Source organism: Spermophilus citellus (genome assembly GCF_964194105.1).
Source record: "Spermophilus citellus genome assembly, chromosome: 3".
NCBI lineage: Eukaryota > Metazoa > Chordata > Mammalia > Rodentia > Sciuridae > Spermophilus > Spermophilus citellus.
Window position 1 is genome coordinate 216645630 of NC_138184.1, and position 20317 is coordinate 216665946.

The 20317-nt window shown below is 39.0% G+C and overlaps 1 protein-coding gene across 1 annotated transcript in view; it reads left to right on the forward strand.

Moving 5' to 3' along the window:
- UBN2 (ubinuclein 2) overlaps positions 1-17954 on the forward strand; it is a 91212-nt gene extending 73258 nt beyond the window's left edge. Inside the window, exon 18 of the transcript XR_014021297.1 lies at positions 17669-17954. The gene's annotated coding sequence lies outside the window, so the exon portion shown is untranslated. The remainder of the gene's footprint in view (positions 1-17668) is intronic.
- The last annotated feature ends 2363 nt before the right edge of the window (positions 17955-20317 follow it).

The following is a 20317-nucleotide window of genomic DNA, read 5'->3' on the forward strand; positions in this document are numbered from 1 at the left end:
TTACAGATAAAGCTAGTGGCTGCTGTATCATTGCATCCTCTCTGAACACTCCCCTTTCAACATTTGCAAAACTTCTGTCTATTCTGTTGCTTTTAGTCAAGTTGATTAAATAGGTGGATTGGGAAATTGTCTTTTCACAAGATGCTATCTTCCCCCTTTAAATATCTGTTTGTAGATGTAACAGATATATATACATATATATATAAATATATAGTTTTACGAGTAAAATAAATTTAGCAGATTCATTGACTATTCCTGGATATAACCTACTGCTCCATGCGTTCAAACTTGGCATATGTAATATAGGAAAAAGCATTGGACTAACAAGAGTCTCTTGTGGATTGAATTGATTAAGTGCACTGTGGCAGGCAAGACTCAAAACTTGTAGGGCTAGAGTTGGAACCGTGTGATGCTATCTGAATACATTTTGAAGGAAGTTTTCAACTGTGTCAACATTAAAAATGTATCATATTTTCTTCTGGAGAAATGATTTTTTAAGAAATCATAGCTACATATTTATTATAACATTAATAAACATAGAAGTAGAAAGACTTCAGATACTGAGGACAACACTCCTATAATCTATAGCATTCTTGAGAGCTCTTCAGCCTTTATTTTTTTAGTCAGATAACTACATTTGGCTCTGATTTTCTGGTTGTTTAGATTTCTCCCTTGAGCAAAATACTATAATTTTCAGTATCTTAAGATTTGTCTGTTTCTTGTGAAAAATATATATAATGTGACATGTTAAGGGAGACTAAATTGAACCAATCCTCAAAAACAATACAGTATATCTAATAAGTGCCCCCTTTTAAGTAAACTTTTATTTGAGGAAAAGAGACTGGTGGCTAAAAGGAGAAAGCAGAGACTCCTAGTAGCAAAACTTTGTCAGGCAGCCAGAGTTCAGTAGTGAGTGTTAATTTCTAAATTACTGGGTCTACGGGGACATCATTTAACTAACCTTTGTGCCTCAGATTACCCATGAGACAATTGGGTATAAATATTCACCTACCTCCCAGGGATATCAGAGACTTTACTATTTCAAAAATATTTTGAGTTTTTCTAAAATGTCCTATATAATTAAAAATACTATTACATCCTGCAGAGGCTAAAAAATGATTTCCTTGTATGGATATAAAGAGTACCCCACAATTTTTAAGTTTTAAAAAATATCACTGAAACTCTAATTTACATACGTATTTGTTATTCAAACATAGTATATAGAAAAAAATGGTTAGTTTCAGATTAACAAAGCTGGGGGATGACACTAAGTTTCTTAAATATAAGGGGTGTTTTGTTTTTAGCTTTTTATGGGGTTACTGCTTATATGATTTTTGCAAAGGTCTTTGTGGAGCTAAAGTTGTTTGGATGATTGATTATTGGAATTGATAAATTATTCTGAAAGTTTTATCTGCCTCACTTTTTCATCTTCTCAATCTAATTTTCTTATATTACTTGTTTGGTGATAGATAACCAAGTTTTAACTTTCTAAGAGTGAAGGGGAGCCTCCTTATGCTTGTAAATCAGATACCGCATGCAACTCCTGTAACTGTAGATTTATCCAGCTCTGCACTGAAGGAGCAAGCACTACACATAGCCAGCTGCATACACTTTTAGCCAGTTCTACCTTTGTGTTTCAAGCTTCTCCAGCCTACACAAGAGTTGGAGCTATCAGCTGCTCAGGTTGTAGGAAAATGGGACAGGAAAGGCAGGATTCATTTCACAGCTGGGCCAGGGGTGGGCATGGTCAGGAGAGAAGGAAATATGGTTTCACCAGCTCCCGGTAGGAAATGAAGATCAATTTCATCCCACTTTCCATCCCTATGTACTAGTAATACATAGAATTTTCCTTTTGTCACTTAAAACAACAGGAAAAAAATGGATGCTGCAATTTTAGTTAGGGCTAAATGTTAGGATGTGTGTGTGAGTTTAAAGTGTAGCATATAGAAAGAGAATGCAGGGGTTTGAGGAACAGTTCCAGCTCAAGTGAGTTAGGAGAAAGCACCAGGCCCAAGCAGACAAAGCATCTGGTGAATTCCAGAATTGGCTAAGACCCAGTTAATCTCTAGTGATATGGTTTGGTTTGGTCTGGTTTTAAATCACCTTTTTGACTTTTTGTTGCTTTTTCCAGATAAGGCCTTAGTTAGTAGCTTCTAAATATCAACTATGCAGATAACCCTACTTTTTATTTAACACATTTCCCTATTTTTCCATTCTTCAGATAACAAATGTTAAGACTTCTACCCAAAGAACTAAGACAAAAGGGTTTTGTTGAATGTGTGTTTGTTCCTCCAGGGAAAACTAACAGAAGTATAAAATAGACATAGTTTATGTGTTTATCCTAAAATGTGAACTTAAAATTCAAACGCTAACTGCAGACCCTTTCACTAGTGTGGAACTGTAGTTAGTGTTGTGGAATGTCTGGTTTGTTAGGATGAAATCGTCCCAGTGTTCCATTCTGGAGTTTTAGATTGTGTGACACAGTGTTCAGGTTTATAGAGCTGAACAGGTGGTCAGACTCGAATTAAAAATAGCTTTGAATAGTAATGTTGAATTATTCTTTCTTCATTTCCTTAGTCTTTGTTCTTCTTTCCTTTGCTGTGAGCTCTTAAGTTAACCATGTCATCAACCAGTATCTCTATCCCCAAAAAAGTGACAAAATTGTTTAGAGTCTGGAGATGAAAGGTCAAACTGTCTTCACATCCTCTTCTCACTCTCTGTGGTGCTGTTTCCAATGACCCCACTGAGCTCTAAAGCCTACAATTTGAGAAACTATTGACATCCCAGCAGAGGATGCAGGCAGAGACTGCCTAAGGAGTAGCATTTCCCTCATATACTCCCTAAGTACCATTTGCTTGAAACTAGCTATTTGTGCATTTTGTTTATTTCTTCATACTGTAGTATTTCTACTTCTCAGTCTTTTCTCCAAATTTCCATTTTATAGTCAGGTAGTACTTAAACTGTGGATACTTTTTCAAACTGTTATCCAAACAGGTCAAGAACGCTGTTTGAAATCTCTGTCATATAATTAAAGATCTTTGCGTCCAGGACTTGATGACTGGAATTTTTTTTCTCCTTTGGATTGAAAAAAATAGATTGCATAGGCTGGAGTTATAACTCAGTGGTATAGTGCATGCTTAGCATGCGCAAGACTGAGTTGGATCCCCGGCACCACACACACACACACACACAAATGTTACTATATAATGTGGTAATAGCATATTTTGTGGCTTCCTCCTAATAGCTTTCACAGTTATTGCAGACCTTTTTCAGGGACTCTTGTTTCTCTGACGGTCTTCATACTTCCCTTAGCACAAATCTACTTTGCAAAATCTGAGTCAAGCAGGCTTTATTGAATCCTTAGTACCAATTTTATGTTCCTCAGAAAACTTTGTATACAGTATTTGCTCCCATTTGCTATTAGTAATAGAATTCTATCTTAAATCTGGCTTTTAGATATTTTATAATAGCACTAGTAGAAGCCTGATTGAAATACAGTTGATTATTACTCACAGTGACTTGAAACTACTTCTAATTACAGAGCACATTTAGCAGTTAGCAGCAACCAAGACTGGTTGGTTGACATGTTTTTCTGTCTGACAACCTGCCCTTAAATCATCGGACCTTAGCTATCCTGTGTTTTCTGTGCTTGCAGTTATAAACTTTCCTCCTTTTTTTGCTGATCTCTGCTGTTTTTAGGAGTAGTGTGCCCTCTGTCTGAAAAAATGGGTTTTCTTTCCCTTACCTGCAAAATTACCAAGGATTTCCTCAATTTTGCCTAGTAGCATTAAAAGGAAAAGAGTTATTGTCAGTTGACAAAGATATTACTGTTTTATATAATTAGTTGGAAAGTTTGGCCAATTTTGGTTGGGTTTTTGTTTGTTTTGTTTTTGTTTTATCTTGGTTATGCCTACATAATGAATTACATATACCTTCTGACACCTTCAGATAATCAGGGGGCCTTCTACCAGTGTAGGTTGGTTCTTACCCTACAAATGATTGCCTCTGATCCATGGCTAGCCTCCAGAGGAGAGATCCAAGCTTTGAACTGTTCATTTGTCAACTGCCATTGAAAAATTATGAAGTATCAGAAATAGAAAATTGTTCTTTGAAGAAAGTCTGTAAATCTGAGGCTCGCCCATTTCTCTTGCTAAGCACTGTCAAACTTTAAAGAAGAGGAAAATAAATCTCTGGCTGGTTTAAAATTTTTATGCCCCAAATAATGTATTAAAGTCTACTAAGGTAACTAAGTAATGAGTGTTTTCTCTCTTTAATTATGAACAAGAAGATTTATTTGAGGTTGTAAAAATTATTATGGAACTGCGGGCCTATTTGTTATTTGCTATTGATTCGAAATCATGAGTCTGATTTTTAGTCTGAGCAAGCACATATTTCCAATCCTTACCTTATGAATTTTGATAAGGGAAAAACTTGTTTGTAGCAGAAGGAAAAACAGAACTTTAAATATCCACTCTACAGAGGGGCTTCCCTCCAATTAAACAGTCCCTCTTCTTTAGCCACCTTCACACTTAACAGATGCCACCATGTTTTAGAAGCAGTCACAAGAGCCCAAGGAGTAGACAGACGGTCCTCTAGGTGAAGGGCACGACTTTCTGTGTTGCACCTGCAGGTAGGGAGGCACATTTTTTGCTAACTTGAAGGGATAATGCTGTATTTCAAATAAGTGTGTGACTTAATATTTTGGGATTTTGTTTTCCTCCTTTAAAAACTGGACCTGAACACAAGCTTTGAGTTGATATTTGTAATAATCTCAGGACCTGAAAGATTGTAGCATTTAGTGTGTCTTAAAAATTATGTACTGTACCAGCCATGGATTTTTGTAAATATACCTGTCTCCCTTTTTTGTATTATTTTAGTAAAAAAATAATAATAATAAATTTAAATAAAAGGGGGTGGTGATAACACATGAGTGGGTGTGTGTGTGTGTGTGTGTGTGTGTGTGTGTGTGTGTGTGTCTGTATAAGGCTCTTTTGAGATGAACTGGTGCTTGTTTAATTTCTGGCTCAGCTCGGAGCAGGAATATGGACAAACTGCTGCTACTGACCCTGCACTGAGCCGAGGTATTTCCATTCTGTCTTTGCCAGTGGATGATTAAATGCTAGCTACCAGGAAATGATTTAGGGTTAAATTGTTGTCCCCACTGCCACCTTGCCTTTGCATTCTCAGTTCTACCTGCACTTTGAATGTTCATGGTGAAGCCTTCCAAACTTTGCTGCTCTCTAGCTCTTAGAGAGCTCTTGCCACGCTTTCCTAAGAAAAAAGAAGAGCAGGTAAATTTCTTTAACTAAAACAATTCACACATTTCATAAAACCCTGATGAATTTTGGATCTGCAAAAGAGCATAAACATTCCTAAATATGGATCTGTGAATTTAGTAAATCACCCTATGGATATACTCCTCAGTGCAGGGACTTTTGTTTATTTTTCTTTTATTTTTTTTGCAACAGCCTTGCTCATATTCCAGGTATAGCTGGTGAACCCCTGTTTTGAAGCAAGAGCCTTATTTGATTCAGTGTAGACGTTTCCTGTCTATCCTTTGTGACAGGGCCTTTTACATGAGTGTGGGTTTTTTTTTTCTTTTTGTATGTGTTACGTGTTTGTTGTATTAAATAAAAAGGAATGTACATATTATTCTCGTGTCTGTTGTGTTATTGGTTAACTTGGATTTTAATACTACATTCTTTCAGTAGTGGTTGAACGTTGTCTGTATCACCCTGTGCAGGGCACTCTGGGGTACAGAAGTGAAGGACATGGTCCCCACTCTCAGTATAGTCACAGTTTTCAATCACTTGACAAACTAAAAGATAATCCAAATGTGTCCACAATTGTGCGCCACATGACATTTGAGTTCCAGGCAAAGGAGAAGTCGCAGTGTGGTAGACGGTGCTGGAGGAAGGTCTCCAAGTAGGTGGGGTTTGTCGGCATCTGGAAGAAGCAGGGAGATCCATACGTGTGAATGAGGAGGGGAGGGTGATAGTGGAGTGGGAGTCCTTGAATGCAGGTTCTCTGGGGCATTCCTTTGGGTAATAGGGTATGTACATGTGAGTTGATGCTACCAGGGACAGGGTTTGAAATGTTCTTAAGGGAAATATCCAAGGAGTAATAATCTTTTAAAACCTTATTTGTATAGGACTTCTAAGAAAAGTGTCGTTAAGATAAAAGAATAGGGGAAGAATTCAATCTTAGAAGTCTAGGTAAGACTGGGTACAGTGGCCTTGTAATCCCAACTGTTCGGGAGGCTGAGGCAGGAGGATGGCAAGTTTGAGGCCAGTCTTGGCAACTTAAACCCTGTCTCAAAAGCACGGCACCCTTGGGTTCAATCCCCAGTGCTGAAGGAAAAAAAAAAAAATAGCTATTAACTCAGTACAATGTCTCACACATAGCATTGAATAAATGTTAGATTTACTATCATGTATACTAATTTTGTTTATTATGTACTGTATGTGGAAAAATATATTTTTTAAAGAATAAGTGTGGTCCGTGGAGTTGAGGGTTTCAGGCTCAGCTATCAGTTTAGAGAATCAAGTAAGTAAATAGATAAAACTAGTTTTCTAGGGTTGAATTGAATGAAGGCCAGGCACACACAAGGTATGGCTACTCAGTGGAGTGTAAAAGAATGCTTTCAGGGACTGAGGTTGTGGCTCAGTGGAAAAAGCGCTTGCATAGCATGTGTGAGGCACTGGATTTGATTCTCAGCACCGCATATAAATAAATAAAAGTCCATCAACAACTAATAACTTAAAAAAAAAAAAAAAGAATGCTTACAGAAGGAAGCACATTTTACTCTTCTCCAGAGGCACAAAATCATCTCAGATTGGAGTTTGGCATAGGAGCAGGTGGCCAATTAAAAGGGCACGTGGAGCAGCAACTCTAGGTGGAGGTAGAAGCTAGATTAACAGATGATGAAGGCTCTTGTCCTTACAGACTTATTCTAGAGGAAAATAACTTGTCAGAGGTTCGTGCACATCACAGTGCTGCTCATAATAGTCAAAATCAGGAACAACCTATATGCCACAGTAGAGAAGATCAATTACACAAATAAAAATAACACAAATTCAAAAGAAGTAACCAAGGTATTCCTATGCAGTTAAGTATAAATATGTATGTGCAGAAAAATACATAGCTGAACAGACACACTATAAAAATATAGAGTGGCTAGCTGGGCATAGTGGTGGATGCTTTGTAATCCCAGCAGCTAGGGAGGCTGAGGCAGGAGGATCATGAGTTCAAAGCCAGCCTCAGCTAATTAGTGAGGCGCTAAGCAACTTAGTGAGACCCTGCCTCTAAATAAAATACAAAATAGGGCTGGGGTTAGGGCTCAGTGGTTGAGTGCCCCTGAGTTCAATCCCCGGTACAACCAAAAAAAGAAAAAAAAATGGTGGTGTGAGTGCTTATTTTTCCATTTACTTGGATGTTTTCAATGAACATGGATAACTTAAGTAAGCTGGGGTTTTTTAGTTTGTTTTTCTTTAAGAAACAAATATATGGCTGGGTGTGGTGATTCACACCTGTAATCCCAGCAACTCTAGAGACTGAGGCAGGAGGATCTCAAGATCAAAGCCAGCCTCAGCAAATTAGCAAGACCCTGTCTCAAAATTAAGAAATAAAAAGGGCTGGGGATGTGGCTCAGTGGTTAAGTGTTCCTGGGTTCAATCTCTGGTACCAAAATAAATAAATAAACAGATAAATGAACTTGTTTGAAGAGAAAGAAAGAAATGGGAAGGAGTTCTTCCTGTTTCATTACCAGAAGAAGGGAAAACATAAGAGTATATTTCTTCCACTCATACACTTCTAGATCTCAAAAATGGATCTGGCTTGGAGGAAAGACACAATGGATAGTTTGATTTAAAATTAAAAAATGTTTTTAAAGAGATTATCCTTGCACTTGGTGAAAAAGTGCAGTACTAAGTTTGTACATGGGTGACCAGTGAGTGCAAAGCCAATCTCCTTCCTTCCCTTAATCCCCATTTTCCTTCCCCAGAGCAACTGCTGCCACCAGTTTCCCCAGGTGTGAGCAGAAGTATGGATCTGACTTTTGGTCCTGAATTTAGCACACATAACCACTGTATTGTAGCATTTTTTTTCTGTTATATTGGAAATTATTCCACATCAGTACATAGCAGTCTACCTTACTCTTTTTAAGTTGCATAGAAATCCAGAGTTGTGACGCTTGTACAGATGGCATTCAGGTTACTATCTCAGGTAAAACTCGCAGTATCTTTTATATATCTGCAGTCTGTATGTTTAGCAAATGGACCATCAGAAGTTTATTTTGGGATGGACAATAAATAATCTCATACTCTAGATCTGAAAGTCGGTGTCTGAAACTACACATAGAGCCTTGAGAAATGAGAAAATAAATCTTTTCTTTAAAAGAACTTTGAAAATTAGAAATGGAAGCAGAAGAGCAAATTCTGGGTGCCCCAAGGATTTGGGGTCATGTTGTGAGATCATGTTGTGCTTTTCAAAGGACAATGACAGCCTGTTGTGTAGGTATACTCTGACATGTGACGAGTGTCTTTACCTCAGAATTGGCTGTGTCTCATTAACATGTGCCTTCAGGGGCTGGGGATGTGGCTCAAGCGGTAGCGGGCTCGCCTGGCATGCGTGCTGCCCGGGTTCGATCCTCAGCACCACATACAACAAAGATGTTGTGTCCGCCGAAAACTAAAAAATAAATATTAAAATTCTCTCTCTCTCTCTCTCTCTCTCTCTCTCTTTCTCTCTCTCTCTCAAAAAAAAAAAAAAACATGACTGGTTTTTCCGTCTTGCTGTATATTTACCTCTTCTGTGTCCCTGTGTATGTCCCTTCACCATTTTCTCACTCTCTCTTTTCGAGTAGGATGACATAATGTGGAGCAGGAGAAGTTGGTGTTAGACAGACTTAGGCTTACCTGCCCCTGTACACCGCTGTGTCACTGTAGATGTGATCCTGAGCTCCTTTGGTGTATTTTCCCCATCCACAGGGTGATGGAGACCCGGCAGGTGTGATTGATCTGGAAAGCACCCAGCATGGTTCCTAGCACATAAGAAGAGCCAGGGGAGGCACTGGGATTGTCTTTTTGCTTTTTCAATTAATGCTTCCTTTTGCTCTCTTATTTTTCCAAAATACAGATGTAAAGCCTTGGTGTTTTTGTAAAAATACAGTATAGTTATTGTTTAACATACAGGCAAAGATAAAAGCCAGTTAAATTATTTCATTCCAGGCATCAGAAACCCCTGGTTTAAAAAGTAAAGGGAAGCTGGGCCAGATGGCATGTGCCTGTAATTCTGGCAGCTCGGGATGCTGAGGCAGGAGGATCACAAGTTCAAAGCCAACCTCAGCAACTTAGTGAGGCCCAAGCAACTCAGTGAGACCCTGTCTCAAAATTTTAAAAAAGCGGGTGCTGGGAATATGGCTCAGTGGCAAAGCGCCCTGGTTCACCCCCAGAACCAAAAAAAAAAAAAAAAGTAGAGGGAGGGCTGGGGTTATGGCTTAGTGCTAGAGCACTTGCCTTGCACGCACGAGGCTCTGGGTTCGATCCTCAGCACCACATAAAAATAAAGATAATTGTGTCCATCTACAACTAAAACAATATTTGAAAAAAAAATAAAGGGAGGGAGACTAGAGTTGTGGCTTAGTGGTAGAGTACTTGCCTAGCACATGTGAAGCACTGGGCTTGATTCTTAGCACTACATAAAAATAAAGTTAATAACTAAAAATTAAAAAAAAAATTGGGGCTGGGGCTCAGTTGTAGAGCATGGACCAAGCGAATTCCATCCCCAGCATTGCCAAAAAAAAGTAAATGATATCTTGACTCATATAACTGAGTAAGCTTAAGAGTTAACCCTGGTATAGGTGAAAGCTTTATCCAGTGATTCCATGTCACTGCGATCCAGCTCTCTGTCCCCATCTGCCAAAATATCAGGCAGACTCCACAGGTGACCCCCTGATGGCCTTAGGTTCTCCATCACAGGCAAATGGCCTCTGCAGTTACAAACTATGTGTAAGGATGTGTTGTACCTGATTGTCACTTTATTGTACCTCAGAAGCCAAGCAATGCAGGAATTCTACGCCTTGTGTGGTGCAGTGGTGCACGCCTGTATTCCTCGTAACAGGAGGATGAGGTAGGAAGACCCCAAGTTGGAGGCCAGCCTCAGAAACTTGGTAACAAATAAATAAATAAATAAAGGTTTAGTGATGTAGCTCAGTGGTAAAGGCCCCTGGGTGTAATCCTCAGTATACCAAAAAAAAAAAAAAAATGTTTTTAAATAAAAAATCATATGACCTGATTCACACATAGAACATTGTCAGTACAAAAACTCCTTCCCTCAAGTTGGATTAGGCTTCCCCCTTCTTCCTTAGTCCCCACACTGCTCTATCCCATAGGCACCCACTCTTACCTTTTTTGGGGGGTAAGGTGCTGTGGATTGACCCTGGGATACTCTACTACTGAGTTACTTCCCCAGCACCCCTCTTTTTTTTTTTTCTTGGTCCTAGGGATTGAACCCAGGGGTCCTTATCTACAGAGCCACATCTCCAGCTCTTTTTATGTTTTATTTTGACATAGGGTCTTGCTAAATTGCTGAAGTTGGCTTCAAACTTGGGATCCTCCTACCTCAGCCTCTCAAGTGGCTATACAGGCATGCACCACCATACTTGGTGACCCTTTTTTTAAAAATTTTTTTTAATATTTATTTTTTAGTTTTCAACGGATACAACATCTTTGTTTGTATGTGGTGCTGAGGATCGAACCCGGACCGCACGCATACCAGGCAAGCGCGCTACCGCTTGAGCCACATCCCCAGCCCCTTTTTTAATTTTTTTGAGATAGGGTTGCACTAAATTATGGAGGCTGACTTTGAATTTATAATCTTTTGCCTTAGCTTTCCAAATTGCTGGGATTACAGGTATGTACCACTGTGTCTGACACTCTTACTTTCTTGATATGTGACTCCTGTTATGTATATATCCTTTCAAATTAAGCAGTGTTATTTGGTGTATGTAAAAATTTATACAATGACACCGCTGTAACTTTCATGCTTTCCTACTTTTTTCACTGTCTTGGATTCTTCCATGTTGATACATGTACATCTTGAGTGTTGCTGCTTCTTGCCACATAGTGTTTCCTGGTGTGCGTCTACCACATTTTAAATTCCTGTTCCCCTGGGAGTGGACAGCTAGGTTGTCTTCAATTCCTTATGATCATAAACAAGGATGTAACTAGTCTTCCTTCCTATGAATTGCTTATTTGTTTCCTTTGCTATTATTCAATTGCATTTTTCATCTTTTTCTTGTAGATATTAATCTCTTGTCAACTTTAGATGTGTCAAGTACTTTAGTCTATTAACCTTTTAACTGTGTCTGTGACATCCTTGATTGAACAGAAATCCACTTTCTTAATAGTCAGATTGATCATATTTTATCTTATGTTTGTGTTTTGGGGGGTTGTTAATAAAATATTCCCCTACTCCTGGGCCCCAGATTTCCTCTTGTTTTCTTCTCTTAGCTTTATAGTTGATCTTTCAACTTTTCACTTCTAATCCATCTGTTGTCCACATTGCTATATTGTATAATGGAAAAGTACAGCTTAATTTTCTTCTTTTACTCAGACAATTCCCCAACACCATCTAGTAAATTCTCTCCCATAAATTTGTGAATTGTTGTATTGTTTTTGTCACAAGTCAGGAGTTTTTTTTTTGTTGTTGTTGTTGTTATTGTTTGTTTGATTTGGGGATACCAGTTATTGAGCCTAAGGCCCTTAACCACTGAGCTACATCCCCATCCCTTTGAGACAGGGTCTCGCTAAGTTGCTTAGGGCCTTGCTAAGCTGCGGAAGCTGGCTTTGAACTTGCCATCCTCCTGCTTTGGCCCTCTCCTCCTTCCAGCTGCTGGGATTACAGGGGTACTGCCTCCCGCTACGTGGCCAATTCTTAGATACAAATTGTCTGTTTCTGAGGTCTGTTCTGTTCTGTTGTCCTTGTCATTTCTGCATCAGTATCACACCCTGTCATTACTGTGGATTTACAGTATGCCTTAATATTTGGAAAAGAGAGTCTCCCTCTTTCATTTTTTGGTACCAGGGATTGAATTTAGGGGCACTTGACCACTGAGTCACATCCCAAGCCCATTTTTTGTATTTTATTTAGAGAGAGGGTTTCACTGAGTTGCTTAGCACCTCACCTTTGCTGAGGCTGGCTTTGAACTCACAATCTTCCTGTCTTAGCCTCCTGAGCCACAGGGATTAGGCATGTGCCACCACACACGGCAAGAGAGCTCCCTCTTTGACCTTCTCTGTGGACTCAGACAATTTTTATTCTCCTATACAGATTGTAGAATAAAAATTTTAAGTTCATTTTAAAAATCCAGTTGAAACCAAGTTTGATGATGCACAACTATAATCCCATCTACTCTGGGACACTCTACCACTGAGCTACATACATCCCCCTGTCCTTTTTATTTTGAGACAGGATCTCACTAAATTGCTAAGGTTTTTGCTAAGTTGATGAGTCTGGTCTCAGACTTGTGATTCTTCTGCATCAGCCTCCTGAATCACTGAGACTATAGGAAAGCCCATCTTGCTCTTGATTCTTTTTTGAAATGAAGTTTCAGGCCAGGCACACTGGCACTCACATGCCTGTAATCCCAGCGACTCTGGAGGCTGAAGCAGGAGGATCACAAGTTTGAGGCTACCCTCAGCAACTTAATGAGACACTGTTTCAAAAGAAAAAAACAGGGCTAGGGATGTAGCTCAGTGGTACCACAGAGATACATCCCCAACGATTGTTTGTTTGGTTTTTGTTTGTTTTGGAGATGGGTCTCATTAGATTGCTGAGGCTAGCCTTGAATTTGTGATCCTCTTGCCTCAGACTCCCGGTCACTGGATTACAGATGTGAGTCACTGCACCTGGCTTTGCTATTGATTCTTTTTGTTGGGGGGAGGTGCAGCTGGGAATTGAACCTAAGAGCAGTTTACCACTGAGCTACATCCTCAGCCCTTTTTATTTTTTGAGACAAGGACTCATTAAGTTGTTAGGGTCTCACTAAATTGCTGAGGCTAGTCTCAAACATGAGATCCTCTTGCCTCAGCCTCCTGAGTTGCTGTGATTTCAGGTGTGCTCTACCACTCTGGATGCTGTAGATTCTCTCTCTCTCTCTCTCTCTCTCTCTCTCTCTATTTATATATATATATATATATATATATTTTTTTTTTCCCTTAATTATTGATGGACTTTTATTTTATTATTTATATGTGGTGCTAAGGATCAAACCCAGTGCTTCACACATGCTAGGCAAGCACTCTACCATTGAGCTACAACAACCCAGTTCTGCTGTTGATTCTTAAAAGTTTTTATATCTAACATTTTTACTAAACTTAGTCTGATAACTCCTCTGATTATTTCATTAGCTTTTCAATGGGGATGATTATGTCTACCCAAAATGACAGCTTTATCTCCTCTCCTAATTCTCTTACTTTTTTTTCTTCACTTAGACCACTAGACTGAGTGTTTAATACCAGATTAAACAGTGGTGGCAAAAGTGGTACCTTTCTTCCTTAACTTAATGGTAACATTATATCTTTACTCATTTATGTTTTTCCATTAAGTATGGTGTTTATTCTAGATTTTTTCCCCCTCAGAGTAGCAGACTGAACCCAAGGGTACTCTACCACTGAACTACATTGCCAGCCCTATTTATTTATTTATTTAGAGACAGGGTCTCACTAAATTGCTCAAGCTGTTTTCAAACTTGCAGTCCTCCTGCCCAGCCTCCTGATTGCTATGATTCAGGTGTGTACCACTGGGCCTGGCTATTCCAGATGTCTGATTATAAAGTTTTTATGAAGTTTTAAAGTTCTGTTCCTATTTGAGGATGTTGGTCATATGCAAGAGCTGAATTAGTTCAAAGGCTTTTACCACAGGACTTAATCAACACTTGCAGAAAATTTCTTAGAAATGTACTCATTTTTTGTTCTTACCTTCTTTTATATCTGTGTTTGTTTCCCAGATTTCACATTCTGTTTTGCTTATATGCATCTTTTCCCTCTTTTTCTTATTATTCAAACTTCTCATTCCTACTCATTAATTTCTAAGAACTATGAATATTTTTCTGTGCATGTATATATTCAATACAGTTATTTTTTGATATAATATTATTCTTACTAATAGATTATCCCTCATTTTTCTTTATGATATGTTCTCCCTAATATTAAATTCGATGTCAGATATCTATATCCCAATAGACCAGAATAGAACAATAAATATATGACTGTGTCCAAATTTAATTTTTTCCTCTTTTTCTCTTTTTCAAATAGAGTGCAAAATCTGGGTAACACATATATAAAAGATGGTAAGAATAAAAAAATGAATAAATTTCTAAGAAATTTTCTGCCAGTGTTGATAGGTGCTATGGGAAAAGCCTTTGAACTATTTGGGATCTATCTATAGGTCTATAGATCTCAGTAGATATAGACAAATCCCAAATAGACAAGAATATTCCAATGTATGACTATGTCACAGTTATCAGTTCCTCAGTCAGTAGACATCTGGGCTGTTTTCCCTTGTGGGCTGTTATGAATAATGTTGCTATTAACATTTGTGTACAAGCTTTTGTGTAGATATGTGTTTTAATGATCTTGTATATAACTAGAAGTGGATTTACGAGGGCCAAATAGTAATTATGTTTATGTTTTTAAGGAAACTCCAATAATGGACCCATTTTACATTCCCACAGCAATGTGTAAGAGTTCCAATTTCTCCACATCCTCACCAGCACTTATTTTTCATTTTTAAAATCATATCCATTCTATCCTTATGGATATAAAGAGGTTTCTCATTGACGCACATTTCCTTATTAACTAGTGGTCTTGAGTGTCTTTTCATGTACCTATTAGGTACTTGGTCTATTAAGTATAATAGACTTACATTAATATGTTGTTAATTTATTAATATAAAATTACTCATTCCAGGAGTTTCCAGAGAAGTTTTTGTGCTATGAACTTTCTAAGACCTTGTATGTCTGAAAGTTTCATCTTTGCTTCTTCATCATTAAATAACAGTTTAGCTGGATGTAATTGTTCTGTTCCTTTGTCACTTAAAATATAAATTAATTGCTTTTTTTTTGTCTCCAGTGTCTCTGTTGGGAAAACTACTGTTAATCTAATTCTTATTCTTTTGTCTTTGATATTCTTAAATTTCACTTTAATGCATCCAAGTTTAATTTTTTTTCTTGTCTATTCCTTTGGTGCTCCATGAAACCTTTGAAGTGAAGTCCTTTTTAATCTTAATTTTTTTTTTTTAAGTACTGGAGATTGAACTCAGGGCACTGGACCACTTAGCCACATCCCCAGCCCTATTTTGTATTTTGTTTAGAGGCAGGGTCTCACTGACTTGCTTAGCGCCTCGCCTGGCCGTTGCTGAGGCTGGCTTTGAACTTGCAATTCTCCTGTCTCAGCCTCCCAAGCCGCTAGGATTACAGGTGTGCACCACCACACCTGGCATTTATCTTAAATTTTTAAAAATATTCTCACTTATTATTTTTTAAAATACTCTTTTCTACATGCATTTTTCTCTCTTCCTGGAACTAATATTGTGTAAATATTGATACTACTATTCTCCATATTTCATATATATATAATTTTTTTTTCATACTAAGGATTGAACCCTTAGTATGGGTTCATCCCCACCCAGTCTTTTATTTTGAGACCAGTTCTCACTAAGTTGCTGGCCTTGAATTTGTGATCCTCCTGCCTTGGCCTCTCAAGTTGCTGGGATTACAGACATGCACCCCACCATGCCCAGTTCTTTAATATTATCTATTTCATTATTTCTCAATACTTTCTGGGGAAATCCCCTTAACCAATTTAAATTATAATTCATTTTTTAGTTATACAGCTATTCTTTTTTTTTTTAAAGTGAAACTATTTTATTTTTTTTTTTAATTCTCGGCGGACACAACATCTTTGTTGGTATGTGGTGCTGAGGATCGAACCCGGGCCGCACGCATGCCAGGCGAGTGCGCTACCGCTTGAGCCACATCCCCAGCCCAGCTATTCTTGTTTATATCCAATCTAGTGGGTTTGGTCAGCTATCCCCTATTTCATACCCATTATTTTCCTTTGGTTCTTTATAACTGCCTGCTCCTCATTATTATCCTCTTATCTTTCTGAAGATCTTTATATGCTTGTTTTAGAGTCTTAATCTGACTTTTCCATTCTGGTTTGTCTAGTAGTTTGTTCAGTTTGTTGTCTCTTATTGTGATTGTACTCTTTCTTTTGGTGGAAGGATACCAGGGATTGAACTCAGGGGCACTCGACCACTGAGCCACATCCCCAGCCCTATTTTGTATTTTATTAGAAACAGGGTCTCATTGAGTTGCTTAGCGCCTTGCTAAGTTGCTGAGACTGTGAGACTGACTTTGAACTTGCAATCTTCCTGCCTCCGCCTCCTGAGCCACTGGGATTACAGGTGTGCACCTCTGTGCCCAGCTGTTGTTGTACTCTTAAAATATCTGGTTATTTTAACTTGCACGCTTGTTTTTCCCTGGGTTTATCAGCTTTCTTAGCTGGTGATGTCTGCAAAGGAGCAAGGTCAAGGTCTAGGACGTTTTTTCCCAAAGCACAGTCCTAGGCACCAAAATCAGACCTAAATCAAACTGTGGATCTGAATCTGAAGTTTAGTGTTTTCTACTAACTTGATCACAGTGGTGTGTTTCTGTGTGTGGTTGGTGATTTTTTTTAATGATCTGTCCTTGCTCCATGGAACTTTAGCTATGGGCATCCTTTGAGACCTGATTTTAAAGTATGTTCCTTTGAAGAGTTTGCTTCTTCCAGGCTCCTAAGTACATTACCAACCCAAGACATCTTCAAACTCAGTTTTCAGCTCAGAATTTCAGGGCCACACAGTCAGAATGAATTTCAGCCACAAATGCATATGAGAAGTTAGTGCTGAGGGTTAAGAATGTTTAGAAGGTTCCCACCCTGCCACCCAGCCTAAGCTGTGATTGAGACAGAAAAATCTCTTCTAGAATCTGACCTCTCACCAAGCTAGGGGCTCTCTTTCCTTTTGAGAGCTTGAGGCAAATTGCAATGCACAGTCCAGGTCCCCAGGGACCAGCATGTGTCCTCCAGGTAAATGCTACAGGAGCTGTCTCTTGCCCATCCCTCCTTCAGCTGACCTCAAAGGCTTCTGGCTCCTTTCCTCCAAAGCTCAGTCATGCTTTAGAACAATGTTTTTGTTCATTAAAGTTTCAATCAGCACTTTAAGGCATTCTAATTGACAGAGATTTCTCTGTAGATCTAATTGTCCATAATGTCAAAAACAAACATCCATATGTATTTTGTACAGAGATAATAATTCATATAAGAATATAATAAATATTCAATAATTCTATATTTAAATATCTTCATGCAACCTATTTCATAAAACAAATTGTCATGTATTACCTACAGTGCATCAGGTATCCTAATGTAAGAACAGGTCTTTTAGTGATATATTGGTCAAAATTATATTGTGTACATGTTCAAGCATGAAACAACAAACCCCATTATCATGTACCACTATAATGTACCAATAAGTAAAATGTGGGGGGATAAAAAGAACAGGTCTTCCATAAGGAAGAGAGATTAACCATGGTAACTTAATTAACTAAAATGACTTTCTGTGTCAGTTTCACCAGAGACCCCAAAGGCTGAGAACAAAACAGTAGGTGCCAAGTTTCTCTACATTCTAAAGGAAGGAGACGATAGATCACCGGAGCGCCCATGCTAAGCGCTTGCGCAGCAGGCCACTGGCTCTGATGGGAAGGATCGGTCGGCATCCACCTCCAGGCTATCACAGAATGGGAGAGGACTCCTCTGGAAGCAGTTGTCTGGATGCTGGACATCATCCAAGCAGGAGAGGGATGGGGTGCTTTCTCTTCACCTCATGCCAAATGAGGGGGCCTTCGAGAGGACCATTTGAGGGGCCTGGGGAATGGTGAAGTCTCAAGATGAACTGAAGGTGGTCAGCTCCTGGGCAGACAGACAGAGTGGCTGCCTGTGGACTGTACTCCAAGGCTCCTTGTAGGCCCATGTGGTCCTCTAGGAACGAAGGCTATTTGGCCATTTTAAGAAGGTATCCGACTAAAGGGAACATGCGCAGAGGGACTGGATGGCCTCTGTGGAGGGGAGGACTGCTGGAAACTAAAGCACTGGGGAAAGAGTCCTGGCGTCCAGCCAGAGAGAACCTGGCCTCCAAGGAGCAGAGCTCTCAGAGATGGAGAAGCCCTCAGGAACCCACGAGGAAGCTCTACCAGAGAAACAGCAACATTTAAGATCTGCCACTCCCAGATGACACACCAGTGTAAGATTCTACTAGTCAAGGGAGACCTGTCCTCTGCGTCCTTCCCCTGCTTCCCTGGGAACAGGCCCAGAACCACAGCTAGCCAGTGGGGAGCAGGAGTGCCAGGAACAGAAACAATGCTGGCCGTGCTCCTTCTTCCACAGACCTCCTGGCTGGAGGAGGAGAGAAATTTTAAATTAAATCACATTTGAAGTGTTAATTTGACATTGGATGGGACTTGCTGGTACATAGAAAAAGAGACCTATTCATAAAGTAATGATAAGAATAAAAACCACAAATCTCTTAAGTGTTACTGAAAAGAGACTAGAAAAGCTATCAATTTCATCCATGCCTAGGAAAGAATATATGCTTACAGCTGATTTGTAGGCCACTCATGAGAAAATCAAGGTGTTTCTCTCTGTACCTCAGCTTGCTGGATGCAAGGTTGCACTGAGGAGAGCCCCAGGTCATGCTGCCTGCCCATGCCCACAGCCCATGACTCAGTGGGCGGCTGCCTGAGCTAGCAGGCAGTTGGAGAAGTCTCATCAAATAAAGTTTGGAGTTTTAATGGTATGCTAATTGGATCTTATTAAAACCAAAGAAGATTGTCCTGCCATATTCTGGAAAAGCTGTGTGACCCACCCTTTAATTTCCTGCAGGAAAGGAAGAAGTCTCCCAGGAGGTTCCTAAGTGGCGGTTGTCTGGGAAGGGACAGCTTGTCTCTACTTGCCTCTAGCAGGTCCAGTTTGCTTGTCAACAGTCACATTTTCCTCTGAGTACCATAATATTCTGTAGTTTATACACTTCAGGATGTTATCAGTGGAGTTGATTTGATGAAAAGTAAGACCTTTAAATATCAGAAAGTAGTATGTAATGGGGAGTGGCCATGAAATTCTCCTATAGAAAACTGTCCAAGGTAAACATTAATCACTAGTTTTCTTTCACAAAAGAGACAAACATTGCTCATTTGCTGATCTTTCCTTTGATGACAAGAAGCTATCAGGAGTATGCTGTTGTGTAGTTTTTACAACCAGCTTTCATTCCCACGTCCTTATCGGTTACTCTCCATATTACAGGAACTAGAACTATAGAAATTTTCACAAATATCTTTGCCTTCAAGTTTCTGGATGTAAGTTCTTTCTGTCAGCATATTTATGCAGGTCTCCTGGGTGGAGGAGAAAGTGGTATTCTAAATTTGGCAGCAGCTAGGGAATGTGGATGCCATGGTAGACATAATTACAAGTTCTGCAGTAGCCAGCAAGTGGTCTATCAGTGCCTAAGAACACTGGCCACTGAGACCAATTACCAGGTTTCCTGCATTTGCTGATCTGGGTAACACCAACCAACAACCAGCCTCCTATACTCTGAACTGTGGTGTGGCTATAAACCTGTCCTAACTCCCGCCTTCAGCAGCCCTTTGATAGTGCCATAGGTATCTAAATGCCCTGCACTGGATTCCTTCCTGCTTGGTTTCTCATTTTCTCACAAATCTGACATAGCTGCTTAGCTGATATTTGGAAAGAAGTAAACATACTTATTGGGTCTCTTTAAGTTGAAAGTGATTTTTTTTTTTTTTTGTAGCTGTGAGACATTAACTACCATTTTGAAAAAAAAAAAAAACTCATGCTATGAAGAAGTTTGAAAATGGATATTTAGAAATGTTTATCACTGTGTGATTTGTTGCCCAAAATAATGTGTTAAACAAGGATTTTTCAAAATAATAAAACATTGAAATACATTGTTTTCAATAAAATGAACAATGATCTTTCTTCAATGAGAGAAATTAGGACTTTTTTTACTGTTAATAAATGAAATATTTTCAAAATATTGTTTCTTTAAAAATATTCTTCATTTCTATTTTGTGCATGCTTTCTAATGCATGCACTATATTGGTTCAGTAGTACATGTATATGATTTTAAAATAACAAAAATACCTATGGGGAGACACAATATTTTTACTGAAGTGGGTACACAGTAAAAGTTTTGAAATCTCTGC